At 35.5% G+C, this 20,044-nt stretch overlaps 1 pseudogene; it reads right to left on the bottom strand.

Moving 5' to 3' along the window:
* Nucleotides 1–1,737: 1,737 nt before the first annotated feature.
* LOC122138035 lies at nucleotides 1,738–11,560 on the bottom strand (annotated as a pseudogene).
* Nucleotides 11,561–20,044: the final 8,484 nt, after the last annotated feature.

Genomic DNA, 20,044 nt, shown 5'->3' with positions numbered 1-20,044 from the left:
CAGCGGGCTGCTAATGGTGGGGACACCACTATTCAGGACACCTTCGTGCAGGACGCTCGATTGCACAGGTGTGCTTCTCTGTTATTTCTGCTCTCAAAGGCACTTCTCTGACGAAGACACACTTGCCACTTAATCCCCTACATCTAGTGATAATGGGGCGGCAGAAAATGCGTCAGAACAAAGGTTTATCGAAAAGCAATTGTTGCAGACTCTCCTAAACACATGCTTTGTATTTAACACCGGCACTTAACACCAGCCAAAGTATATGATAGGAGTACAAAAACACTTAATATGCCGGACAGGCTGCAATGCAGGTCTGCAATTGAGAAGCTTCAAGGGAGAAAAAAAAAGACTAACAGACAAACAACCTACAATTTTTAGGACTGCTCAGATACTTCTGTGCTTCTCAGTGTGATATTTGCTGTGGAATTACTAAAGAAAACAGCTTTCTATACTGGACTACATTGTGTCACAAAAAAGTAGTAACTTTAAACAGCTACCAACTCTTAAAGTAAATTTAGTTTTGGCAAAAATAGTTACTAATACAGATTTTGTGCATGTTAAAATCTGCTGTGCTGATCTCGGTTTGAAAATGACTACTGAGTGAGCCAGGATTTACATAAGCTACGCTATTGAGAATGGACCTTTTTTCCTGCAAAATTTCTCAGAAATATCGCTATAGAAATATGGTGACCTTTAGACTGAATGCTTATAGTTGAATATTCACCAAAACCTTGAAATGAGTGAAATGTGTCTAAATAAACAGAATAAGCTTCAAACATGCATTTATGAAACATGAGCAAATTCAGCTAAATGAATTTGTGTAACCCATAAAACCATTCTTGTATAATCATAGAATTCCATTTGATATGTAGGAATGTATTGATGAATGATAGTCACAGAAATTTGTTCAACTTGTGATTTATGAATGATCCCCAATGCCACAATCACCTTGTCAATTGAGGCTATATTTATAACTTATATGCTTATTATATACAACTTTTAGAAATTTGTATATTTAAACACTGATTACGGACACTGTAACCGGTGACTGACAAGTTGTTTTGCTTTGTGTGATATTCCTTTTCTTGGGATGGTTTTCCATTTATGGTAGACAGGAAATAGTGGAGATTTTACTGGGAGTTCATGCTGGCCTAAACCTCTACAGGAAAAAAACTATTTCAGCAACCTTCAAATTAAAACATTTAAGAAAATCTATTTTAATTGACATGTACATGTTACTTCTTAATACAAAAACCATCTTCTGCATCGATAGAATATCCACTTTAAGAATCGATAAGACAGCATTACATTTTTTATTAGATGAACATTTCTGCTATCATCAAAATATATAAATGTATGCATTTGGTAGATGAATCCAAAGTGACTTACATTGCATTTGGGCATACAATTTATCAGTTCATGCATTTGATGTGACTCAAACCCATGAGCTTGGCATTGCTTGTTCATTGATAAAGCTGTTCTAAGATATACAGTAGTGAACACCATTGTAGCAAAAATAGCAAAGAGTGACCAAAGCGATTTGGAAAAGTGTACATTAACACTCATATCGCAAAACACTGATATCACAATATATTCCACATATTTTTCTATTTTCCATAACCATATTCATCATAAAATAATCATTTTTTTAAATCATCTTGCAGAATTAATAAATATACATACTCAATTATATATATATATAACATACCATATATATATATATATATATATATATATATATATATATATATATATATATAGCAAGATAATACTGATAAAAATGTGATGTCTTTGTATTGAGCATTTTGGTAGTTTGATTAAATCAAAACATTTCTGTCTGGTAGAGCTTCTCTGTCACTCCACATTCCTGTACTTGGTGAAGAGGTTGTAGAGCACCCTCAGTGTGGACTTGAGGTCACAGTTGACAATGTCTGAGGAGATATACAGATATGTAATGAGGTGACTCTACAGACAGTTCACTTCAATATGAAACATTATCTTCCCTCTCTCAACATACCTGGCATCTCATACAACTGCTTATGTCAAGTGCTGCTTCTAAAACACATTAACAACTAGATATCCATTTTCTTTGAAGAAAAATGTGCACTGTCACCCTATTGGAGCAAATGTTTCAGTATTCAAATAGCTGACATTAAATACTTTTAAAAAGTGTCCTGCAATGTGACAAGGGGACCAATTCTCATTATGAACTCCTAATTACTGCTTATTACTTAGTTAGTAAGGCTGTGGTTAAGTTTAGGTATGGGATAGGATTACAGGATGTAAAATATGATCATGCAGAATAAGGCATTCATTAATATGTGCTTTATAAGTACTAATAAACAGTCAATATGCTACTAATACGCATGCTAATAAGCAACTAGTTAATAGTTAGAATTGTTGCCCTGAATCTAAAACTATTTAAACTGCACTGTTTTGCAACCAGTTTTTCTTTATTTTAGACATTAACAGCATAATTAACAGTGAAAATTGTATGGTACCAGTGTATTTTGCATTAAACCTCATTTAGTGAGAACCGCCCACGAGGATTATTCTCAGTTAGATAAAATGCGCCAAATTATCCAGATGTTGTTTAAGGCTTGTGATTACACAGAGAAACTCTGCTGCAACAAATGAAATGCAATTATAAATGCAGCATGCATTCGGGACATTTGCCAAGCCTTATGGGTAAAGCAACTACAGCACATTCACATTCATTTACGTTCAACAGCAACAGGACAGAAGGCAATGAAGAGATCAATTACACTGATACACTACTGCAATCAGGCAACATGCCATGTTCCTTAGAAATCAAGCAGTGTGAAACCTACTACACAAAACACAAGCACACTTGATCTCCAGTCGTAGTAGAGCAAGAACGTTTACCTTCTGGCCTGGGCTTTGGCTTCTCCATATTGCCATCTTGCATCAGCTCAAAGGAAAATGAAACATTGTGCACCTAATGCATACAATGCAAAACAATTAGAGAAATTAACAACAATTTTAATACAAATAGTGGTGCTAAAATGTCATTTATATAATGTATAATATATCAGTCCATGAACCCACCAGGAGTCTGTGAAGGTTCATGGACAGATAAATAAAACATTGGAGCTTCTTTAAAAAATATTTACATTAATGATTAATTAAAGTAAGTATAAAAGAAAAAAAAATAAGCATATTAGTGGTCTTAATGTGACCAATTAATCCACCTTAAAAACCTTTTCTGATTTCTGTCCTCCAAAAAGTCCATTTCACCAAAGTTTTCAAGTTTCAGAAAGTTCAATTAAAGACATTGTAAAAGTAATCCTTATAAATTGAGTCTTCCGAAGAGACATGACTGCTTTGCGTGATAAACTATTATTCACATATAAACATCAATTATCAATATGCATACATAGCGAACATAAAATATGGAAAATTAAAGAGCAAATGTGCTTGAGGTTGGTTTGTGCTTGAGGATGTCACACAAGCAAGTCTGAACATACATCTGACAAGTTTCAATAAAAATATCTTTCAAATTTGTGTTTGGAAGGCTAATGAAAGTCGTATGGGCTTGGAATGACATGAGGGTGAGTATGATGACACATCCAATTAATAATCGATTAATATGGTTCTAGACTTTTTTTCCTGTTAAAGGTTAATGTTTAAATTATTAACCACACTTTCACAATAATTTACAGTACCTTATGATCAAAATTTTCAGGGATGAGGAAGAAGTTATAGAGGGGCACAAAGTATCCTTCAAGGAGTCCCATCAGTAAGACCAGGTACACACCATCAGCAAACTACAGGAGATCACAAACACTGACAGCTCAGCTTTTGGACATCTCTCACTACTGATATTCAGCTCAACTCGAGTAATGGTCATGTTACCTGAGTTTCCAGCTCTGACACCTCCAAGTTCAATTTGTTTAAGTGCTTGTTCACAAATGTAATAAGAGTCTGATAAAAAAGACCAAGAGATCAGAGTCAAAGCGTCAAAGCTCTCCGTTTGTAAAACCTCTTAAGAAATAGAGTGAAATGTGCACTTGCCTTTTTCACCACATTCAGTTTATCTGGCGCATGGTCAAAAAGGGTATCAAAGGCATCTCGCTCTGTGAAATAAAACATGATTTCTCATATGCAAGGCAGCACTAGAGAAGGTACACCAAGTCCAATTTAATTTTTTATCACTTTACAAAGCATGTTAAGATGTGCAGTGGTTGCAAAACAGATTTGACCATTAAAGCTACATGTGTATTAACTAAAAACATGATCTACTAAGTTTGACAACCGTCTGTATAATTTGTGTCTCAGTATTGATAATATATCCATTGGTTTATTTGAACAATATTTCTGATCCAGAACCATTATTTTACAAAATAATCTTTTTTTAAATTTTGCTGCTCTGCACTACATATTTTTCCTGTCCACATTTATTTTGACATATTTGTTTCATATAATTAAATAACTCTATATTTTTATTTTTACTTAAATATTTAATTTATATATTAAATAATGATATGATTATATTATATTGCTATTATTAAAATATGATTATTATATAATATAATTATTATATGATACTATATTAAATGATTTTGCTATTGTAAAATTGCTCATGCAGACAGACAGATGGATAGATAGATCTGTCTAAATATCTAATGTATTGGCATTATTGGAGCTTAATTGTGAAAATGTTTTTCGGGCTACTGTAACTGAATTTAAGATGTGCAAATTATATATAATACATACCATATATTCCAGACAATGCCCTATGGGGAAGGAAAGGAGCATTATTATTTTAATATCAATTTGGGAAACAAAAGAGTTCAACAATCTATTTATGTCTGAATGAAAGGGTTTTACAAACAGTCTAAATGGCAAAACAATAACCAAATTCAGAGGGACATATCAAGAGCGCCAGGATGAAAGGCAAACAAAAAGATTAGGGGGGCAGGGAATGCTCCGGTCCCAAGAGCAGCCGATCAAACAGAACTGGGTTGCAGGATATTGGCCTAGTGGACGTCTGCCCAGCAGCGGCTCGTCTCCACACAGTCAGTTCTGCCCCGGCAGAGGCATGTCTCAGCAGCTGCTGCCCGAGTCCACATCAGCAGCCAAGGAGCTGCTCTCGGCCTTATCTCCCAAGCTGATTTGAGCCCGCTGGACCGCTGTTAATCAGCAGCAGAAGTGGAGAGCTGGAAGAGCAACAGCTCCGGTGCTCAACCTCTAGAACCACTGCAAAGCTGCTCAGAAGCAGGAGGATCCAGCTCACAACAGACACACACACACCCTGTACACCACTGCTGCATGACTGGCATGTCACTGCATGTTCCAGCCACTGGATCCCTGGTTACTTCATACTTCAACACATAGAAAAAACACACAGTATACTATAATATTAAACAAAACGATATCTGCTTTATACTACCGTACTCCTTCAAGCTTATTGTTCAGAATCATACATTTCCTTCAAAAGGATCTGTTTTTGTTTTGCAAAAAGTATTAGCATCATAAATATATTTATGAAATATACTGACATTAGTGCATTCCCTTGTGAAAAAGAATGTTAACTTTAACATACTTTTAAAAAGAGGAAATAATATATTATTATCATTATTATTATTAAGGAAATAATATACTTTAAAAGAATATTCTTAAGTGCAATCCTAATTGCATGTTATTTACATTTATATTAAATGCAATTAGTTGACCCTTAGGGTATTTAAAAATGAAGACAATTAAACATTTGTAATGATAAATTGAATTTATAATTTAGTACATACATATATATTACTATGTTAACTTTACATCTAATATCAAATAAGACACTACAGCTCAAATGATGATTTTACTAGTACTTTACATGTGCTTTAATATGTTAATCAACACATCCCAATAATTGTACTTCTTTCAAGTGCAACAAAAGATTAAAACATAATGATTCAAAATGAACTTTAAAGTAAAACATTTGATTTGACATTATTACAAAGCGCACTTTTTAAAAGTGCACGTATGGGTGTTAAGAAACATAATCATGAAAGTGTGCACTCTTTAAGTACTGTACATTTAAGTGACCTTTTCATTAATATCCTACTATCTGCAAATACCTGTTTTTTTTGTTGTTTTTTTTAAATATATACTTTTAAGGTTTGAAATACACTATAAGGGTTCTGCAGCATGAACTAACATTTTTTTTTAACAGAATTTATTAATCTTGGTTAATAACCAAATGTAATGTTTATTTAGAATTTACATTGTTGGTCATTGTTAGCTCCTAATAGTGCATCAACTAATGCTGTCTATTGTGTTAATGTATGCAATCATATTGTAGATGTCTATTCTTTTCTTTGCAATACTGTAATCAATAAAAACACATACCCTATGTTGCCTGTAATTTCCTCCTGAATCTGCCGAGACTGAAGTATTCCCTCACGTTTCTGTTGGGATAGAGAAACATTTTTCTAAATAATGTGAAGAGGGCAAGAAACAGTTTATAATCTTCTATAATCTTATGTTTATAATCTAATATCAGAAAATTAGCATGATAACATTTCTGCATTTGTTACTATTATACACAATCAAAATTATATTGGTGTAAATGTAAAATTGTTCTTACATTAATTGCCACATTAAAAACAAATTACATTAGAATGGATTTATGACCATTTACACAGAAATTAATTCTGCTCAAGTTTCACAATTAAAGCACACTGTGACAAAACCGTTGAATGAAACAATATTGTAACTGAGAAGCATAAGGCAAATGAATAAGCTATAAATTATGAACAGAAAATAAAAGCACCTGAACCACTACAACTTGAATGGACACATGGTCTGGCAGTCTGATAGGGGCCCGGAAATGCTGAGAAAGAGCCACCAGCAGGTGAAGAATGGCCACAATGTTCTTAGCATGAACAGCTGAGAAATACACAAAGGAATAAACAGCAGGAGCAAAAGCTGAAATGCCTTCTGAATGTATAGAAATGTTACATATTCTACATTCATTGAAAAGAAAGGTCAGCAATGAAACATGCTAAATATTACTTCCATCAGTGATTTTCAACTGGTGGATTGCAACCCAGTTATTATTGGCAGCAGGGAAAAGTATTTATAAAAGACTAAATACAGTGTTTAAAATATATCACGCGAATGAAAAAAGAGGCCAAAGCTACATACAGTCAACATTCCATTTAATGTTCCTGGAGGAAACTTTGAGAGTGTCATTGATCTTTTCCAGAACCGTCTGCAGCTTCTGTTTCTGACCGATCTCACACTGAGTCACCTCCGTCACATTCAGCTTCTCTCCCTCCAGGTTCTCTGGGAATACAAACACAATTTAAAATAGCCCACTGAGTCTTACTGTAACAACAGTATAGGCTCTTTTCCAGAACAGATTCCTCACCAAAGAGTTTCTGAAGAACCTGCCCATCATAGAGGTCCTCAGCTAGATCCTTAACAATGATTCTCTCTCCCACCAACACATCATTGACCCAGTCAATGAGCACCTGTCATTAAAGACCAGAGGAGTGGAGATGCTTGGGATCTTTGAAAAATTACTAACTGAAAATGCATGAACAAAACAATTGTACTCCAAAACTACACTTATGAGTTACAATGATGAGTTACAGCATTGCTTTCTTTTGTTACTCTATTATTAGATAGTAAAATCTCAACATTCAAATATTGTTTCATGTTATTCCAAGTATTATATATATATACACAATTATAAATATACATACTGCACTGAAAAAGTTTAGTCGAGGATTTACTCTCACTTAGAAAGTAATAAGTAAATATTAATAACACAAATAAGTTAATATTATAATACATTAAAACTGTTCTTATGAATATTCATAAGATGATATAACATATTTTAAGTTTTTTTAAGCATTATGCATTCATATAATCATATATACATAATGCCTTAAGAATACCCTTATAATGCATTATAAATATGGGCTTCATAGAAAGTGTTACCAAACATTTGAGTTACTTTTACATATATTTTATATTTTGGTTGACAGTGATCTTTTCAGTCAGTATTGTATATTTAACCTTAGATCAGGATTTAAACGTGGGTCCCTTTGCATGATAGATGACAACAGTAATGCTAGACTAACTTGTATTATACTTCAGAGTCGGAAATTGAAGCTCTCTAAGTGAACCTCTCTGAAGAAGATCGAAGAAGGTGTTGTATTACAGTCATGTTGGAGCTGATTTACCTTCAGTAGCTCTTGGAGTTTGGGATCATTCCTTGAGTTGGGGTCAACCATGGTACGGACTTCATTCTCATCTTTGGAGAGAGAAATGGGAAATACAGCAGTTTTTAATATGACAGAGTCATGCTATCATCATATATCATCATAATCATCAGTTGAGACATTTTACCAAGCATGGTGTCTTCAGGGTCCAGCTCAAAGGGACTAGGGCTAAGGGGCAAGTTAATTGCATTCATTCCCTCCTCCTGGAGCTCAGACACTATAAAAAGAAGAAATGCATCACTATATCAGTACTACTCATAGATAGATAGATAGATAGATAGATAGATAGATAGATAGATAGATGGATAGATAGATGGATAGATAGATGGATAGATCTTGTGATGTCTTTTTTAAGCTGTGCCTCTCATCGCTGGAGGTCAGTTATTCAGTATTGGCTTCAGTGGGGAGAAGGCTACTCAAAGCGTCTCATTTAATGCTATGCATTCATCCCTGAACACGTTCAGCTTAACAAAAGAACTACAACTCAGACCTTCAATCAATAACTTGTGCAATATTCATCAAAATAGAGAATGTTCAGAAACCATTTTGCACTATAAAATAACCCCATATAATCAGCTGTGCAATGCAATTAATAATGTGTTTATATCACAGTGAGTTATCGGCCTGCGCCATCTAGAGTTTCATGACAGAACTTTGTATTTGTAATTGCATTTCTAATAATGAATAAATAACTTAGTATATTTCCTTTAAACTTATGTCAAATAACAACCTACTGTACATTAAATTACATTTGCTTTAGTATGTTAGTCAACACAAAAATAAGTGTATCAAAATATCAAAATAAGTGCACTTTTTTAAAGCATGACAAAAGATTATTAAAACACAATGCTGCTTTAAAGTAAAACTGTTCATTTTACATTAAAAGTGATTACACACTTTTTTTTAAATTGTACTGTATGTATGCTAAGAAACATTTGAAAATGTATTCTCTTTAAGTACACTTAAGTGACCGTGTGTTCAATAAATATATTTGCTGCAAGTACTATCTTTAAAAATACATTTTCGAGATTTAAAGAACACTATAAGTGCACATTCAATACAATTAAGTGCGCTTCTTTTTCTCAAGGGATTGTGATTCACTTTATTGACATGAATATGCTGTCAGTGGGAAATGTGTCATTAGTTGGCTTTCTGCTGCTATAGTGGACATTGGACATGCAACTCTTAACCCTGTTAACAGATTAGTGATAGTTAATGCTTATAGATCAAGCCTCTAAATCTTGCTGTTTCATTGAATCTCTCGTTTAATTGACCCTGTGTGTTATCCTGTGAATCAGTACATGTGGCGTCTCAACCAGCCCTCATGCAGGTGATCTTCTAAACACCCTCTCTGTCTCCATCTGCCCAGTGGCCCCATCAATACTGGCCAATCACTAAAGCAATGCTGCAGCACATCCCTGTGAGAGGCAGTCCAGAAGCAGAATCAGTACAGATCCCTAGAGATATCGACATCCTGTTTTTAATCAGCACTGAATCCTGCCGTAGCTGCTTCTAACATGCTTTAAACACGGTCAGTTGAGGGCAAAGGAAGCAACTTCCCGGCTTCTGAATAAACTTGCAGGTTTGGAACACATGCGTGGCAGCTGATTTACAGCTTTTAAATGATTTTTTAACATTTTTCATTTCTCTTGGGATGCCATTTTGTATTTCCTGTTTGGAATTAGGTTCTTACTATCTTCTTTTAGTCAGTGAATGTCTAAACCCACAAATAAACACAGCAGCAAACTAAATATGTCTCTTGTCACATGGGACCAAAAAAACAAAGGCAAACAATTTCATCACTTCTGCACTAGCCTCTATGAGTGGCAAAGGATCAGCAGTGACAATCAGAATAAAGAATAAGACCGGATGTCACCCCACTCAGAAACGGGTTTTAAGAATGAAATATGCAGTTCAAAAAGTTATGTTTAGATTGCCACTTTAAAAAAAGAAAAATCCTAACCCTCATGTTGTGTCCCGATTATGTTGACCCAGACATGATATTATTTTTCCCGAAAATGGTAAATGTTATTATATTGGACTAAAACTTACTGGCTTTGCTTACACAGTGTGTAAGAAAAAAAAATTCCAAGTGAACATCGCCACAGATTATCCACATATATATATATATATATATATATATATATATATATATATATATATGGATAATCTGTGGCGATGTTCACTTGGACACTTTTTTTTTTTTGAGCAGTCATTTCCAGCTCCTGCTTATTGAAATAAAACAAATTGACAAGAAGTCTGAATCTTATTTGAGATTAACAAGCAAAGTTAAACATTTTAAATTAGGTGAAAGATTTTTAGCACAGCGCAGGGTTAAATCTTTAAATATGTGAACGTCATTACTGATAAAGAAAAACTGAATGCACTGAATCTCTGAAATATCATTATAGCCAAAAGAAATTATTCTGAATCAAGTTAATTGGTGTTGCTATGATGACATGTTTCTCACAGTATACATAGGGTAGAGAATAGAAAATACAGGAAATAATATTTTCTTATTATTTACCCAACCTTTCACAATGAGTATTTGACAGCCACTTCTCTTCCTTATATGGTCACAGGAGAGAAGTGCAGCCTTTTGTAAACACTCACATAGTTGAGTCTACTGTAGCCTATATCAACAACAGTGCAACTGTACTTACACTTTACATTGTTATAAAAAATACAAAAGAAAGAAATATTTTTTTCAGTACATCTTACAGTAATTACTATACAGTATGTTACATTTTTATTTTTATGTGTCTACGTATTTAATGAAACTGCATTTCTGTATCACGTAGCCTACTACACTGTAAAAATAAAATGAGACACAAACATACAGTAGGCTACAAGTGTTCAGAACTATATAGTAGCCTAATCTGACAGACAGATGACTAAACTTCAACGATCTTAAAAGAGCAGAGAGATTTGATTGACATGCATAGAATCAAATATAAAACAGCCTAGTATCAGCGGGAGATCGGCTATCTATGGATTTAAGCTGAATTCACACCTTCTTTTGCCTTTTTCCTTCTTGCTAAAGTTCCTCCAAGTTTTCCGAGAAAAGTCCATCTTTTTTCCTGGAGGAAGGCGACTTCGGAGTGGGAGATTTTGGAGAGGACGGTGATTTCTGCGGCGAAGAAGCCATTTGATGAGCAACACAATAAATGCGCCTCTTATCTAGACGTGCAGAGCGAATAACTGATTTAAAGTTGTGGAGACTTCTTGAATTCCACCAAACGGAAGTGGAATTCCAAACATTCGTTTAATGACTCTTGCTTCCCTTCTGCACGAGCGTTTCCCAGGCTAGTCCCGCCCTGCCTGACAGACTGAACGCTACTTTCGCTTTATTGTCTTTTCTAATCAGAGTCTGTTTTTCTTTATAATCTCATATCTCCATTATATGGCGTAATATAGGCCTACTGTAAATTTGAAATTTAAGTCATACATTATGTCAAACTTATGTCATAGCAGTTAGTTTTCTTTGATCACAAGCTCACAATATCAAATGGGAACGTGGAGAAGACGTTGCACACTAAATTATATATATATATATATATATATATATATATATATATATATATATATATATATATATATATATATATATATGTATATTAAGAGTTTATCAGTACCGTTCTCTAATCAATAAAATGCCTTTAACTACAAGAACTGACACTGTTTTGCGGGAAATGACATCATTTTGGTGGGAAAACGTAAATATTAGCAGTGAATTCCATGCATTCCATGTGATGTTGATGTTTTTAGTTTGTTTGTACCACTTTAAAAGCACTCCATCCCGTTTAATAAAATTACAATAAATTAATACGACTATATTAACAATTTAAAAGATGGTTAAAAAAGTTAAAAATTAATTTTTAAGTTGACAGCCACATGTAAATTGTCAATTCTTCACTGAGCGATGATAAGCTTAATTTCCCTCCTCCTGCTAATTTGCTCATGGAGTGTAATAATAAAAATTAAAGTCTCTCCAGATCATATTTCTAAACGTTTTATATACTTTTAGATATTTTATAGATATTTTTATAGATGTTTTATACTTATTTTATTGTTTCTTTCTGTGACATTTGTCGATAGCAGGAAAAAATAGCAATGACTATGCAAGTCTATGCATTGAAAAAACAAGATACATGTACCAGAAGAACATTAGTGACTATACAGGAACTATACATCTTAGGTTTTTCATTTAGGTTGACTTAGGTTGTCTTTATTTCTTTAACTTGATCACTACTATTGCAAATATTACTCTTCTATACGAGTACCAGGGTAACCAAGACAGCAAGTTGAAATGAAACACAAAAAAATAAAAAAATAAAAAGAAAGAAAGAAAATTCAGGACCTTCAGCAAGATTGTTTAGAAAGATGCAAAAAGCTGTTTTCAGCAACTGTCCATGACCAGTGCTGCTAATAATTAATTTACACTGATTAACCACCAGGCATGTTTATTTATTTACCATCTTACTGAAGTGCTATACTTGTTGCTGTTACTTTGTCTTATGGCATTTGTTTCTTTATAACCGTGGTTATAACTCCTTTAAGGAAGCAATCTTTACGCTTTTTACTCATCATTTAGCCATGACTTGCTACTTATGCCTCTAAAACTCATTTAGTACAATGAGAAGCTTGGCCTGACAAAGACCCCATTCAGTTCGTAAGCCTTTTCTCCTTCCCTCTGATACAATTATCTCCACAAAGCCATGTAAACAAGCAGCACAATGAACACAGCCTTGCCCTGGGCTGTCGTAAGAGCAGATTTTCCATGCAGTCATGCTCTAAAATCTTATGCACGGTCCTTTTGGAGACTGGGAGGAGCCCATGTATAACTTTTTCACTGCAAAACAAGACCACTGCTCTGCCTTGACACACAGCCCTTAGCCTTTCTTCCTAGCTTTTATCACAGAGCCATGAATCTGAGTAGATAAAGTCTGATATGAATGCACAATAAAAGAATTTGTAGAGTTTGTGTTATGTTTCCCAAGGATTTCTGGGATGAGTAAATATAGTGTTCTTATTCAGTCTTTCAGTGCTAAAATAAACTGTGGTGCTGTTTTAAGGACTAGCAGAGGATAAAAAAGCGTTTCATATCAAATGGTGATTGTGCGTTTTTTTTTCTGATGTTTTTCAAGTCATTATGTCCGCCTCATCGTTCGATGCAATTTGCACTTAATTTTATTTCTGAATGTTAATAGTTGTATTGTGTCGGTATATACAGACTATTCAAATAAAAACATGAAATCTCCCAGGTTCAATCTTTAGCTGTAATGTACTATACAAGAGAGGACAAAAGCAAGGAAACAACCAGGACTATTGACCTCTGGAACAGCTTCTAGTTTACGAGCCCCCCCTCACTATTTTCAATTCGCCGAATGACAGCGTGGGGTCAGTCTGTGAGCTCTTGACACCTTCACTGTGAGGTCAATACTTCTCTCTTCCACATGCCATTTTCTGCCACAGGGAAGAGCCTGAAAGAAGCCGTATGAACACTTCCATATCATACATACTCCATATGTTATGAGTCACACTTCTCTCTGAGGATGTGATGAAGATATTGTTGTACAAACAGACTCGTGGAAGATGCCATAACTATACATATGGAATCCACACCTGGACAAACACAACACAGATGTCAGGATGTTGTTTATAACCCGTCGTTCTCATTTAACATTAATTCCATCCAAGCAGGTTTTAATGCTGCTTTATCCTCCAACTGGAGTTGTGAAATCCAGAAATAAGCTGAGAGATGATACAGAAAACAAATGACTGACTGACTATAGGTACCTGGATTGTTTAGCTCTTTAATTTATTTTATTTGTAGCTACACTGCTTATGGTTTTTAAACCAAAATGCAAGAATGTTTTTTGATGAACATTAAAAATCAGTTGACATAAACAAAAATCTGAAATGCACATACATAGAGCCCATCAGATATGATAGACATACGTTTAAATGAGTTTGCTTGATGTGGGACGACCAATGAGAGCTTCTACAAGAACAACTGAGGGTTGTTATTGTGCGTCAAGTAATATAGCTGAGCTTCCATTTACCATATTTGATGTGCTTTATACTGGAAACATATTCTAAAATAGTAACATCTTATTAACTGGTTTTATTCAAGTCTGAGAACAATGTAAGTTGACCAATGTGTACATAAAAGCCTAAATTATATTTGTTCCTCATGTAAAACACTTGTGTCTCTTCAGAACATTTGGATTAAATTGCTCGCAATTCATATGGATTTATTTCATTTGTTCTGAAGATGAACAAAGTCTGAAATGAAGTCTCATGGGCCATCATGAAATGCCATTAAAGAGTTTTTAGGTGAACTTAACATTACTTCACAAAGAAATAGTATATTTATACTTATATATTAATAGTATATTATTATTTTTTATGTAAAACAAAATAGCAGGCCTACATATTTATATTTAAATAGTATATTTATAATATTAATAATAATTGATTTAAATTGATATTTAATAAAATATTTTGTTTATTAACCATATTTATAGCTTTTTAATGAATCAACTTTAAACTAGATTAATAAATTTTGTAAAAAAATAAAATGTTAATTTTTATTTCATGATACTTAGTGTCTTTATGAATAAATGCATGTTAATAAAATGAACCTTATTTTAAGAGGTTACTATTTCTATACAGTTTTCACCTGACAGATAATAAAATAAGTGGGGAAAATCCTATAGAATTACCCTAGAAACCACAAAACAACACCCTAGCAACCACTCTGAATCACATATGCAAGTGTTGATATTTCATCAAATATTTTAGCGTATTATATTTATGAATATCCTTACCAGCTTTTCATCAAAACCTTTCAGGAGAATTATCGTTTATCGTTCGATAAGACGAAGCGCACCTTAAAGAACGAGGTTAGCCCATTGAAAAGTCCTGTCTTTGAGAGTGCTGTAGGATATGATTGGTATCTTTGAAACACTATATTTTTGTTCCTCCGAGGCCTTTGTAGATGTGTTTGATCTGTTATTTTCTCCCTCCACTTCAGTGGGACCCTGCAGAGGCGCGCAGTCAGAGCAGCACACCAGAGAGAGGAGGGTTAGCTCTCTCGCCGCCCCCCTCTCATCTGCCCTCACTCACATCCTGGCCTATGGCTTCCGGCTGCCGCAGAGCTTCTCACAGCACCCCTGCTGAGGTCACTCTGGCCCAGGTCAGGAACAGAAAAATATGCCCCTCCTTTACCTTCTGACACTACAGCCTCTCTCTCTTTCTCTTTGGGTCTGTGCCATCTATGCCTGCTGTGGAAAAGCACTACACGGAAATATCCGCTGGGCCTCAAGGTCAACTCTGGACTTCCCAGACAAAGTCCCTGAATGCTGCGCTCTAGCTGAGCTAACAGTGGGTTCCTGTGCAGAGTACGAACAGAGTGTTCAGATCAGATCAGATATCTGACAGCCTAAAGAAAGAATTCATCCAAAGGTAACAATATGGATGAAAAATAGGTCATTTCAAACCCATATGACTTGAGATATATTAAGCAGAAGGTTCATGCATTGAAGATGAAAGGAATTCGATGCTGTTGAGCTCCAAAAATGCAGAAATGTAGCATAAATATAGTCTGTTAGACTCATGCACCATATTCAAAGTCTCCTGAAGCCATATGTCAGCTTTTTGTAAAAATAAAATAAAAATAATAATAATATAATAAACTCAAATCTCATTTGTGTTCATGTTGAAAATACATAATAAAAAATACAAAATAAGATGTAAATGAGATTTGAAAGCCATGCAACAGCAAGATTTTCAGTGAATAACAACCTGATTTTCGTTACTTGAAATAAAATTTTATATTTTAATATGAAGTGTATTAAATATAATATAAATTAAATCTTATTAAATCTTATTTAATTTGATTTAAAAAATGAACTAAAAATTAATAAATAAATAAAAAATCTATGTAGACATTAAGAAACTAAAAAATAACAAAAATACACAACAACAACAAAAAAAAATCTATAAAAAAAAAAATAAGTGCAAAAACCGATTAAAAATTTTAATAAAAGCAGCAATTAATATCTCGATACTAAAACAACACTGGTCTATTTCTCAAGCTGTCTTAAGATTTCAATAATCTTATAGGTCTATTTTATATTAATAACTTTATATTAATAATCAATCAATCAATCAATCATTAAAATGTGTCTTTTTGTGTTTCACTGAAAAAGGAAAATCATGCATGTTTGGAATTAAACAAGGATGAGAAAATATTTTTCATATTTTGCTTTAAATGGGTGATCTGGATGTGAAGGACAGCCGTGTGGTCTCTGCTTGGAAACACACACACGCACAAATACACACATCCTGTAGTCAGAAAAGTTCACAGAGCCTGTATAATTGTAATTTGTTGACCTTTTTTCTCTCCAGTCTCCAGGCATGTAATGCTGTACGACTCAAACACCGTTTATCCAAAACAGAAGAGATCATCTGCCCAACATTACTGGGCTAAATGCTTTTCAACTGGATATTTATTTTCAGGTATTGCGTAAGCAAAGAGTGTTCTGTTTAAAATGGTTTTGTAACGTATGCCCCTATATCACATAATTGAATTGACTAGCACATGTTGGTGGAAAGTCATGAAACTAATACGCAACGGCCGTATGCAATCTGCTGTGGAGAGCCGACCCCGGGCAAGATTACACAAGAAATGGAGGCATCAAAATGAAAAGAAAGAAAGAATGAATTAGAGGACTAGAAAACAAAGCAGCAGAAAAGGGGAATGGTAAGAAAATAAGAATGCTGAACCAAAACAATCGTTTTAGTTTTGACATTTTGACATGTCTATATTCATATGTTGACAAGGAACATCAGAAGTGAGATGTTCATGAACAACCTTAACCTTTTCATTCTCTGGATGGCATAAAGAGATAACCTTCTGCTTTTGAACGTCTGCTTCTTCTTTGTCTTATCTGCTCAGAGGAGATAGTAGTCCAGAAAGGGCTGTAGATATGCTTCAGCTGCCATAGACTTTCAATTTTTTGACTTTTATTTGTTTTGTCAGTTTTCTGAAGGGATATCGTCACAGCTACGGTGAGAAAAATGCACAAATAGTATTTAATAAATCCCCACAAGGATAAATCCAGAACAGAAGAGGGAGAAGATCAACTTTGTAGACCAGACAACAAATAAAACAAAACTCAACTAATATAGTGGCACAAATGAGGATGATTAACCAAACACACCTGAACCTAAATGACACAATCAAACAGGAGGGAAAACTGGGTCACAGAATACATGAGGAATAAAAACAAAAGTCTAAAGGGGTGTGACAGGTATAAGAACACGTAGTCTAATATTTATTTTGTGCTATGGATAAATGCTTCACGGACAGAGATTTAAAATTGACACAAATTTATTTGAAAAACGTAAAGTACTCAGGCTAGTCTTGTGCATTGTATCCTCTTTCTCCCTTTTTTTTTTTTTTTGTAATAGCTTAGCCCTACAGATTGTTATTTTTGTTTAATAATGCAGGAACCAGTCTCAAAAGAGCTTTAATGGCATTTACTGCAGATTTCAAGCTGAACAGCAGCAAAAACAAATAATACAGGCAAATACGCAAAGACCTAAAATACAATATTAAACCACATTTTGTAGTTTATGGTGGTCAATATCGCCCTCTGGTGGACATAAACTATTCCTAGACTAACATAACTACTGATTAATGTTTATAAAGGCTTATTTTAAAAATATATTATGTTTTGTAATGATACAAACTACAAGATTCGCAAAAGAAAATAAAGATGTAAGTTAACACATATCTGTATAACTATATATATATATATATATTTTTTTTTTTTTTTTGTCCCAAATGATACACATATTGACAGTATATTTGCAAAATATACTTTTTGGCTGATTCCTCTATATTTTGAAATATACTGTAATATAAAGTTTATATAATATTAATATTTATATTATTATTTTTTTTTGCCTCATGGAAAAGCCTTTGCAGAAAGCAATATGCACATTTTGCAGTGATAACCCTTTAACTGCCTGCTCGACCAAATGGTTGAGCACATTTTGAGTTACTGTATTTTATTGAGAGGAGTACCTTACCTAACTCAAGCTGATTGAGCCATCTCTACCATCTGGTTGAGGTATGTTATGCCAAAAAAAAAAAAAAAAAAAATATCCACTAGATGTCAGAGTGTCAATCAACAGCACTTGCACAATACTTCTTCTAACATGGATGTCAGAAACAAAGAAATCACTCCTGCCATGTGAGCCGTTCCTGGTGAAATTTTGCAAGGTAAGCATATTTTTTTGACATATTACACAAAATTATGTTACTGTCAGACACAGACGAGGACACAGAGGATTCAGTGCAATAGTGTTTAATGATATTCAGAGGTTTCAGACACAGGTGAATCTTGACACGTAGACAAACAGTGGTAACACAACTTTCCTTTGAGGTGATGGTGATACAGATGGTGACTCCGACAAAGACGATGGGAACAGGTAGGCAGAGGAGGATGAAGAGGGTTCAACAGGTCAACAGTTGGGAGATCGGTGCAAGACCAGACAATGAGTGATGGTGACTGAGGGCTTTATGTGTGGCACTGGTGATGATGCACAGGTGTTCAGAATTCTGGTGATTGGGAACGAGTGGGTGTGGCGTAAGTGTCCGATTCAGGGAGTGTAGATGGTGGGGCTGTGACAGTACCCCCTTCCCCACGGCGCGGCTCCTGACGGCTGGGATCTTGAGCGACGACGGGGTCTACCACGGCCACGGGGAGCGGGGCGGTCTGGATGGTCTCGGTGAAAGTCGGTGAGAAGGCTGGGGTCCAGGATGACGTTACGATTAACCCAGCAACGCTCCTCCGGGCCGTAGTTCTCCCAGTCTACAAGGTACTCCAGTTGAGGACCCCGTCGTCGAGAGTCGAGGATAGCTCTCACCCGGAAGATGCTGTTGTCTTCTTCGATGGCGGGAGGAGGAGGTACGGCATCATCACCAGGCTCTGTGGATGGAGGAGACAAAGGTTCAGTGAATGGTTTGAGGAGTGAAACATGGAAGGAAGGTGAGATACGGTACTGTGCAGGCAGCTGGAGTCTATAGGTCACTTCGTTCAGTTGCCGTTCAATCTTGAATGGTCCGATGTATCGGGGACTCAGCTTACGGCAGGGCAGCCGGAGGCGGATGTCCCTCGTCGAGAGCCAGACCAGCTGTCCAGGTTGGTATTGTGGCGTAGGTCTTCGACGAGCGTCCGCTTGCTCCTTATGCCTCCGGACTGCCCGCTGGAGATGCACGTGAGCCGAGTCCCAGACCCTCTCGCTCTGTCGGAACCAGTGATCTACCGCTGGGACCTCCGAGGGCTCACCCGACCATGGAAGAGTGGAGGCTGGTATCCGAGGACACATTGGAAGGGGGTGAGCCCGGTGGTAGACTGCTGGAGGGAGTTCTGTGCATATTCTGCCCAGGGTAGGTACTGGCTCCAACACTCCTGATTACGGTGGCAGTAGACCCTCAGGAACCTCCCGATCTCTTGTATCTTTCCCTCAGTCTGGCCGTTGGTCTGTGGATGGTATCCTGAAGAGAGGCTGACGGATACCCCTAGGAGGCGGAAGAAAGCTGACCAGACTCTGGAGATGAATTGGGGACCCCTGTCGGAGATTATGTCCTCTGGAATGCCAAAGTGACGGAACACATTGTGGAATAGTGCCTCTGCCGCTTCAAACGCTGTGGGAAGTCCTTTGAGAGGTATGAGTTTGCATGATTTCGAAAAACTGTCGACTACTACCAGCACACA

This window comes from Cyprinus carpio, chromosome B7, assembly GCF_018340385.1.
Source record: "Cyprinus carpio isolate SPL01 chromosome B7, ASM1834038v1, whole genome shotgun sequence".
Classification (NCBI taxonomy): Eukaryota; Metazoa; Chordata; class Actinopteri; order Cypriniformes; family Cyprinidae; genus Cyprinus; species Cyprinus carpio.
This window is presented reverse-complemented; position numbering and strand designations above follow the sequence as displayed.